We start from the raw sequence: 9,378 nt of genomic DNA, 5'->3' as shown, positions 1-9,378 counted from the left end.
ATTCCAGTAAGTACTTTATGACTCTAATAGGAAATAGCATGCAACAATCTAGCATACTAGATGACCAGAAAAACATGCAAAACAACATTGCACATGTAACATCAACTATAGGTAGACACATGAACATATCACGATGTACATACGGTTCATTAGTTGATGCGGGATCGATGTTGTTGGTGACGATCTATTGCTGACCACGATGATAAGTAGCACCACCCGACTTGGACGCAAGATGACCCATGATGACGAACTTGGGTAGTCACGCAGAGCGCTTCCCAAAAAACCTAATTCATGCTCACCTGATGCAGGATTGCAAGAACGAACGGTTTCAGACACTTGCTCTCCCGCACGCGGTGTTCGGGGTAGAGTAGACTACAGTGATGGCGCAAGTTGCAAGATGAGGCAAAACCCTAGGTGTTTTTGATGTATCTTTGACTGCGGCCGAGTAGCAGTACATATAAAAGGACCAGAGGCGGTATCGTGTCGCGATCATGATCTCAAACCGACTTGGATTCTAAGTCGTATACTTACCGAACGAGAAATAATTAACTTTTCTGCCAAGACATCAAAAAATAAAATGGAGAGGCGAGCGTGCACGTATGCGGTCTCCTTCACACCTCAATAAGTGGTGTGTAGAGAACCAACTATATAAAGAGGTCTCTCACTTCCTCAACTTTTAGGGTGGTACTAAACTTTAGAATCACCACTTGCTATTTTATATATGAGCCACTTTGAGATTTCAGAAATTGTTAATGGGTCAAGCCCATTCATTTCTGACAGGATAGGCTACAGGGTAGGAGAAAACATCAGGGCGGAGGAAGAAGAAAGAAAAGAAGAACAGTGCCCACTTGATGGTTGTTGGAAGTTGATCATACTGTTAAAAGAAAAAGTGACTAACGGAGGTGAGGATCCTTTCCCCAGCTGATCGACTATAATTATAGTGTGCTCAAATGTAATCCTTTATGAGAGATTCCAAGCGACAAAAAAAAAAAGATCCATCTTTATTATCTTTGCCACCTTTTTTTTGAAATAAGGCAAAAGATTTGCCATTTCATTGATTAAGAAGGAGGTTTAGATAGGCCACGAAGTGGCTAGAAATAAAATCTACTCTCGTGGCATTACAATATTTAAATGCTTGGCGCCTGCCAACGCCCAAAGCGAAAACTCCTCTTTTATCTTACTAACGACAACCGTCGTAGGTGCGGCCGTGTTGCGGAAAACTCTAGCATTGCACTCCGTCCAAATTTCCTAGGAGATTAGCATTATGAGTGAGGCAAGCGCCTTGGGGGATTTGGAACGAAGATATACATTTCCATTCCGCCATTCCCACACCGAGCCCCTCGCTGACCAAGTAGTAGTATGAATGTGATTCATGCCAAGCCAGTGAAGAATATCGTTCCACACATGAAGGGTGAAACGACATTGGAAAAGTAAGTGGGCTGCCGTCTCCGGACTTTGCTTGCAAAGAGGGCATAGCCCGCAGTTGAGCCACCCACGTTGAGCAAGGCGATCCGATGTCCATATTCTATCTTGAAGAACAAGCCAGGCGAAAATTTTGCACCGCGGAGGAGCCCACACCTTCCACACTGATAGGACCATTGCCAACGTAGTTAGGCCCTCAAACTACACCTTGTAAGCTAAGGAAGCAGAGTACGATCCATCCTTGGTGAACATCCAAATAATGGAATCGCCACACTTTGAGAGAAGATTGACTCCACCTTTTTTTATCTCGTTTTGTTTTCAGTACTCAGAAACTGAACGGATGTGACTGAGACATCTGATGATCACCATTGGATGGCCTATACCCGGCCGGCTGTCCATGAATACGTTTGAACCCATGTTTGAATGTGTTTGTGGATATTTGGTGGCATTTGTTTGATGATTTATTCTGAGATGCCCTAAACCGAGCAGGTTTTTTTTTTGCGGTGAGACCGAGCAGATTATACGCATAAAGGAAAGGTCGGTGGGTCTATGCTGGTCCGACGGCGCATCGAAGGAATACTTACTATTTTCTGCGTCTCCTCATGTGCCTAATCAGGTAAGGACTCATCCACCTGTACGGTTGGTAGCTGTGACGGGTACGAGTTCAGATTGGACTTTTTATATATAACCACAATCGGCCTTGCTTTGGTTGTACTATATAAAAACCTTGCCAAGACCCAGCTGAGTACGTATATCGACAGGCGGCAAACACATCGATCGTTCTCGAGCATCTGCTCTTATGGCTGGATTGATGAAGGAGACTAGCAGCGGAGACGTCAGGTATGATCCTCAGCTTTTTACATGGGTTGACATGAATATATTTTTCCGAGGAGCATGCATGAATTTCACGAATAAATCTTGGTAGTCCCGTCCTTCGCTATATTTTGAGCATCAAGGCTAATTAAGAGTCTCGTTTTATATTGTGCAGCAAAAGTCATGGAAAGAAAAAATTCAAGATGCCAAAAAAAAGTTTTAGACTTTGCCGAAAGGAGGAGAACGGTACCTTCCCAATGGTCAACCGGCACCTTATTCTCAGGACCACATCGTTGTACCGTGAATCGTACAAACGCATCTTTTTTAGATCAGCGCTCAAGGTCTACGATGAACTCGTCAGAGATGGCATGCTTACGTGGGAAGTTTACGAAGAGCATCGCCTCGCCATCGAAAGCTCAATGCAATCTATCAGGCATAGCATTCAAAGATACAAAGAGCGCCGCTTGCAGGCTGGGCTATTCTACTTTGCGCATGATTTAGGCGGAACCAGGCTGACTACCCATACGCACTTGTACAAAATGCCTCTCAGGGAAGCGTTAAGGAAACATCGACAAGAAAATAAAAGGAGGAAACAGCTACTGGATTCTTTCAACAATTCAAAGAAATCAAGCATCTTTGACACCATCATGCAGAGACCATCTGTGAAAAGGCTAGTCATGTATACAGTGTCTTCCCTTGTATTGGGTTGCCTCATAAATTTTCTATGAAAGGTCATGAACAGTGTGGAGTATGGTTGTGTTCTAGGCTTATTGCTGAGATAGAAAAAGAAAAAGAAATTGTGTCATCCTCCCTTCTTGAGAGTCTCCTCTAGGACCTAGCAGAACACATCTTTCTTCAATGTACGGCATGTGTTATAGTTCATGGAAGAAAATCTTTCTTCAATGTAAGGCATGTGTTATAGTTCATGTAAGAAAATGTGTCGTGTAACACATTATTGTCAGCCCTAAGTGAACTATAGAGATCAAAGGTAATTTTCTGTTCCGTGTGCATATTCGTAGGTGGATTCGGAAAACAACAAGACTTTATTTAGGGGTTACCTTGTATCGTATGTACATTCCAAGTAATTAAGCACCTTCACGCCGAGATATGGGACACACCGTATTCTTTTGTGAAGCCGAATCCTTGGTAGGCACGGGGATAATTTAAAAGTTGACGGGGTTTGATGTTGTTAGGGATTGTTTTCTCTATTCCTAAAGGGGGAGTTGGTAGGTCGGTACCCGTGTTTTTTTTCGTCTCCTCTCCCACCAGTCAGTTTTGTCTCGTTTTTTATCTCTTCTCCCACCACCTCTTTGACTGGTTTTTTCTCCCTCCACGAAAAAACCCAACCAGCCGCCGGCCCGCCGCTAGCTTCCTCCTCTTTCGATTCCCCCAACCCAGCCGCCTTATCATCAAAAAAAGAAAAAGGAAAAAACAGCCGTCTCCTCCTCTCCCCCAACACCGGCCTCCGCCCTATACCCCACTGCCGGCGCCCACTCCCCTCCCATTCTCTCACCTACGAGCTCAGACCGCAACCAGATCCGCGCCAGCGCCACACCCAATCCCATCCTCGTTGTCTCGTTGACACGAGCCAAACCCTAGCCCAGCTGTCGCGCCCTCCCTCCCCATCCTCCTCCATCTCCCTTCCCTGCGGCAGGGTCTTCACAGCGGCCATGGGAATGAAATGACAGAAGTCTTCACGGCGTGGGAAAGCTTTGCCGTTCCTGCGGACTCAAATACGGGTTCTGGTCGCGCTCAACTACTCGGCGGCCAAGGGAATGTTTTGACAGGAGTTGGAGACCGCCGTCGTCGGGATGCATCACCGACGAGGTCGGCTCAGTCGACTGACAGAGTCAATATCCAGAGGCACCTGGGTGGACAAAAAGGTGTGAACACAAATCCCCCCGCTGTTTGTCTATCACTGTATGTTCAACTCCACTGCACAGTACTTTGTCCGGATTTGTGTACATTATTGCTAACCGTTAGAAATAAAGTCCATAGCAGAAAGTAAGTTGGGCCATTGCATCCTATCCTTAGTGGTGTTTTGTTTGACAGTCAGAAGCACATTCATCATACTTTTAGTATTCTTTTAGTACAACTATTAGACTGAATATTGTTTTGGTAGTAGAACTCGTAGACTGAATATGTACATTGCCAAATTACAGGTTATGGTTGGGCAATGCGCCACCAGACATAACACAGTCTGACTCGCAAATACGCAGAGAAACCTACAAAGCCTGTGATACATCTGTTGGATAAGTCTGTGTACTAGGGTCGTTGTGGGGCTGCAGCACATGGTCCTTGTGGGGCTGCAACACATGGTCCTTGTGGCAGTTAGGATAGAGTTCCTGACCATCAAGGACTGGCAGTTAGGATAGCATCTTAGACTGGCATCTTAGTAGCATCTCAGCATATGCTTGGCTGGCTAGCAGCCTATAAGTATGTAACCCCAACCCCTCAGGTTGGTATGGCATTGTGTGAGAAATAAACCAACGAAAATTGTCTCAAACTCTCCTAGTGTCATCCACAACTATCAATGCTCAGGTTCAAAGGTCTAACAAGTGGTATCAGAGCCTCGTTATCTTGTACCATGAGCATTTCGTGTGAGCAGCCCAAGTCGGTAGCACCAGCTGCTCCGTCTGCCTCTGGTTACTTTCCTCCCTCCGGACTGTCGAGCAGCAGTTCGTCTTCAACAGCCTCCTCTTCACGCAACAGCCCCCCTGCAGCGAGCCATGTCTGCAGGTCGCTCTCAGCACACGGCCACCTCGAGCATGCGGCGCCGGCACGAGGCCGAGGGCGCCATGGCAGAGGAGCATGAGTGAGCAGCTGTAGCAGCAGCAGCTGCTGCAGCAAGGGTGTCAAGGCTGGCTGCAGCGGAGCTGGCAGCAGCCAAAGCGGAGGTAGAGGCAGCCAGGGCGGAGTTAGAAGCAGCAGCAGTAGACGCAACACGTGAGGCTACGGCGGATGCCAAAGCACTCCGCGGCGGCTCCGGCAGCTCCAACAGCTCCGCGCCTGCGGACGACGGCGCTGACGCAGACCGCGCCAAAGTGGCGCAAGAGCGGACGGCGCAGTGGGCAGCCGAGCATGCCCGCGCTCCAGGTGCAGGTGCGCACCGCGATGGCAGCTGCAATGACCAAGACCGCGGCCTCTTCGAGGTCTGGACTGTGGTCAGGGATGTTGCTCCCAGTGCTGGGTGGCCTACCCTCACTAAAACCAACTACGTCGAGTGGGCCGGGATCATGAAGGTCAGGCTCCAGGTGCGGCGCATGTGGGAGGCAGTCCAGGACAGCAACGTCGACCACCAAGAGGACCGACGGGCGCTGGACGCCCTCATCGCCGCAGTCCCGCCCGAGATGCAGTTCTCGCTTTCCAGCAAGCGGACTGCCAAGGAAGCTTGGGACGCCATCGCCGCGGCACGCATCGGCAATGACCGTGCTCGCAAGTCCACTCTGCAGGCACTTCGTAAGGAGTGGGAGAGCCTGGCTTTCAAGCCAGGTGAGGACATTGATGACTTTGCTCTCCGTCTCAGCACTCTACTGCAGAAGTTGGTGAAGTTTGGTGATGCCACCTACACTGAGGAGACAGCTGGCGAGAAGCTCTTTCGGTGCATCCCTGAGAAGTACAAGCAGATAGCTCGGTCGATCGAGTCCTTACTGGACCTCTCCACGATGACAACCGAGGAGGCGATAGGTCGCCTCAAGGTCGGCGACACCGACGAGCCACAGCCTTCCTCGGGGCCCATCACCACCAGCGGGAAGCTGCTCCTAACTCGGGAGCCGTGGGATGCCAGCCCCGGTGACAGGAAGAAGGGGGAGCCTTCTTCCACGACGGGCGGCCGCAAGCGTGGCAAGAAGCGTAAGACGCGAAGAGGCCCCCCGGGCAGGGTACAAGGATGTGCCGAAGGGGACGCCCGCGGAGGCGCCAAGGACGGCGCCGCTGGCAAGCCCAAGCCGGCACAAGACAACAGCTGCCACAATTGTGGCCGGTTTCGCCATTGTGTAGGATCGAAAGTATGTCTAGAGGGGGGTGATTAGACTACTTGACCAAATAAAAATCTAGCCTTTTCCCAATTTTAGTTCTTGGCAGATTTTAGCTATCTTAGCACAAGTCAAGCAATCTCCACACAATTCAAGCAAGCATGCAAAAGAGTATATGAGCAGCGGAAAGTAAAGCATGCAACTTGCAAGGATGTAAAGGGAAGGGTTTGGAGGATTCAAACGCAATTGGAGACACGGATGTTTTTGTCGTGGTTCCGATAGGTGGTGCTATCGTACATCCACGTTGATGGAGACTTCAACCCACGGAGGGTAACGGTTGCGCGAGTCCACGGAGGGCTCCACCCACGAAGGGTCCACGAAGAAGCAACCTTGTCTATTCCATCACGGCTGTCGCCCACGAAGGACTTGCCTCACTAGCGGTAGATCTTCACGAAGTAGGTGATCTCCTTGCCCTTACAAACTCCTTGGTTCAACTCCACAATCTTGTCAGAGGCTCCCAAGTGACACCTAGCCTATCTAGGAGACACCACTCTCCAAGAAGTAATAAATGGTGTGTTGATGATGAACTCCTTGCTCTTGTGCTTCAAATAATAGTCTTCCCAACACTCAACTCTATGTCACAGGATTTGGATTTGGTGGAAAGAAGATTTGAGTGGAAAGCAACTTGGGGAAGGCTAGAGATCAAGATTCATATGGTTGGAATGGAATATCTTGACCTCAACACAAGTGTAGGTGGTTCTCTCTCATAAAATGTGTATTGGAAGTGTAAGTATGTTCTGATGGCTCTCTCCACGAATGAAGAGTGGCTGGAGGGGTATATATAGCCTCCACACAAAATCTAACCGTTACACACAATTTGCCAAACTCGGTGGGACTGAATGGTTAAACTCGGTCGGACCGATTCAGCAAACCTAGTGACCGTTAGGATTTTCGGTGGGACTGAGATGCAACTCGGTAGGACCGATATGGTTAGGGTTAGGGAATAACGTAATCTCGGTGTGACCAATTACACAAAATCGGTGGGACCGATTTTGGTAATAAGCTAACCAGAGAGTTGGTCAGGTAAACTCGGTGGGACCGATTCGCTCATCTCGGTGAGACCGAAATGTTACAAAAGGGAAACAGAGAGTTTACATTGCAATCTAGGTGGGACCGATCACTCATCTCGGTAAGACCGAAATGTTACGAAGGGAAACAGAGAGATTACAATCCCATCTCGGTGTGACCAAGATCCCTATCGGTGAGACCGATTTGCCTAGGGTTTGTGGCAGTGGCTATGACATTTGAAACTCGGTGGCGCCGGATAGAAAGAATCGGTGGGGCCGAGTTTGACTTTTGGTTTAGGTCATGTGTGGATGTGGGAAGGTAGTTGAGGATTTTGGAGCATATCACTAAGCATTTGAGCAAGCAAGCCATTAAGCAACACCTCATCCCTCCTTGATAGTATTGGCTTTTCCTATAGACTCAATGTGATCTTGGATCACTAAAATATAAAATGTAGAGTCTTGAGCTTCAAGCTTGAGCCAAACTTTTTGTCCTTGGAATTTTGAGGGATCCACTTTCCCCATCCATGCCATGCCATTCATTGAGCTTTTCCTGAAATATTAATCTTGGAATAATGTTAGCTCAATGAGCTATATGTTGTTAGGAATTACCAAAACCACCCAGGGATAGTTGCACTTTCAATCTCGCCCTTTTTGGTAATTGATGACAACATATAGATCAAAGCTTCGACAAATGATAATAGGAGTGAAAGATATTGTTGCTTTGAGAAGTATGTGAAAAGCAAGAGCTCCCCCTAAATTTGTGCATATCTTAAGATTTGCTTTGGATTGCAAATGCACAATGACTTAGGATCATGGGTTACTCTTCCATGTCACATACATCTTGGTGGAGCGCTCAAAATAATAAAGATTTAATACATGCACTCATCACCAAGCAAAGTGAATGATCATATAAGGATAAGTAAGATAATATCATCTAACAAGCATAAGTGTAGCTTATGATCAACCACATGATCATCAATGTCTCACAGATAATAGCATAGTATCTCAAGCAATCAAAAGTAAACAAAGTTCAACCATCAAAGCAAGAGAGAATAAAAAGCAACGCTCTCTCTCGAAGCCTGTGATCTATACATGTTTCTCCCCCTTTGGCAACAAGTTACCAAAAAGTTCATAGAAAATGCATAGAACTAAAACGTCTCTCAAGCGTGGTCTTCAGGTGGTGGTGTCCGGATAACTCCAAGAACGAAGGCTTCAGTCGAAGTAGATGGAGCTGATGGAGTAGGTGCTGGAGCTGGTGGCACTGAAGCTGTAGCTGGTGCAGATGACGTGGCTCTGGTGTCTGGAACAGGCACTGCAGCAGACCTCTGAGCTCTAGGCACTCTGGAAAATGCATCAGTGGTTGTCTTGCCCTTCCTCTCCAGCATATCATCTTGAAGTTGCCCCACAACAGACTGAATTTCAGTTACCTTCACATCCAAGTCATAGAATTTTTGCTCCACGATTCTTTCCAAGCTCTCCTGGTTTTGAGTCAGGGTGGCCAGTCCCTTCTCAATCCTCAGAGTGGATGCAATCAGGTAGCCAAGCTGATCTTGCTTGCTCTTCAGGAGATACTGAGATGCTTCTTCAGTAGTTGGCATCCTTGCAGCCTTTTTAGCTTTTGTCTTCTCCTTCTTGGCTTGTGCGTGCACAAAAGATGGTTCATCCTCATTCATAAACACAATGTTGTCCTCGAAGTCTGGATAGATAGGCATGTGCTCCTTGTCCAGCAGATATGTACCAGTGCCCATCTTGGAGTTGATTAGCTCCTGGATCTATGGGGCACACCCACAACTCCTCTTCTGATCTGCAGCTGTCCTCTTGATAGTTTCAACTATTAGGCTCATGACTTTGAACTTCTGTAGGACATCAAAGATGTGAAGCAAGTTAATTGCATGGCCTCTGATCATCTTGTGATCACCTGACTTTGGCAAGAGAGTGTGCCTGAGGATCCAGTTGATGGTTGGCAAGCCTGACAGAAGGTAATGTACAGATCCAAACTTATGTGTCTCAAGAGCAGTGTCGGTGTCAAAACCGGCGGATCTCGGGTAGGGGGTCCCGAACTGTGCATCTAGGCCGGATGGTAACAGGAGACAGGGAACACG

At 47.8% G+C, this 9,378-nt stretch overlaps 1 non-coding gene across 1 annotated transcript; it reads left to right on the top strand.

Annotated features, from left to right (window-relative positions):
- The first annotated feature begins 896 nt into the window (after nucleotides 1-896).
- Nucleotides 897-999, top strand: LOC125549653. Its single transcript, XR_007301428.1, has one exon. It is a non-coding gene; the product is annotated as a small nucleolar RNA Z103 (small nucleolar RNA).
- Nucleotides 1,000-9,378: the final 8,379 nt, after the last annotated feature.

The sequence above is a fragment of the Triticum urartu genome, chromosome 3 (genome assembly GCF_003073215.2).
Source record: "Triticum urartu cultivar G1812 chromosome 3, Tu2.1, whole genome shotgun sequence".
Lineage (NCBI taxonomy): Eukaryota > Viridiplantae > Streptophyta > Magnoliopsida > Poales > Poaceae > Triticum > Triticum urartu.
This window is presented reverse-complemented; position numbering and strand designations above follow the sequence as displayed.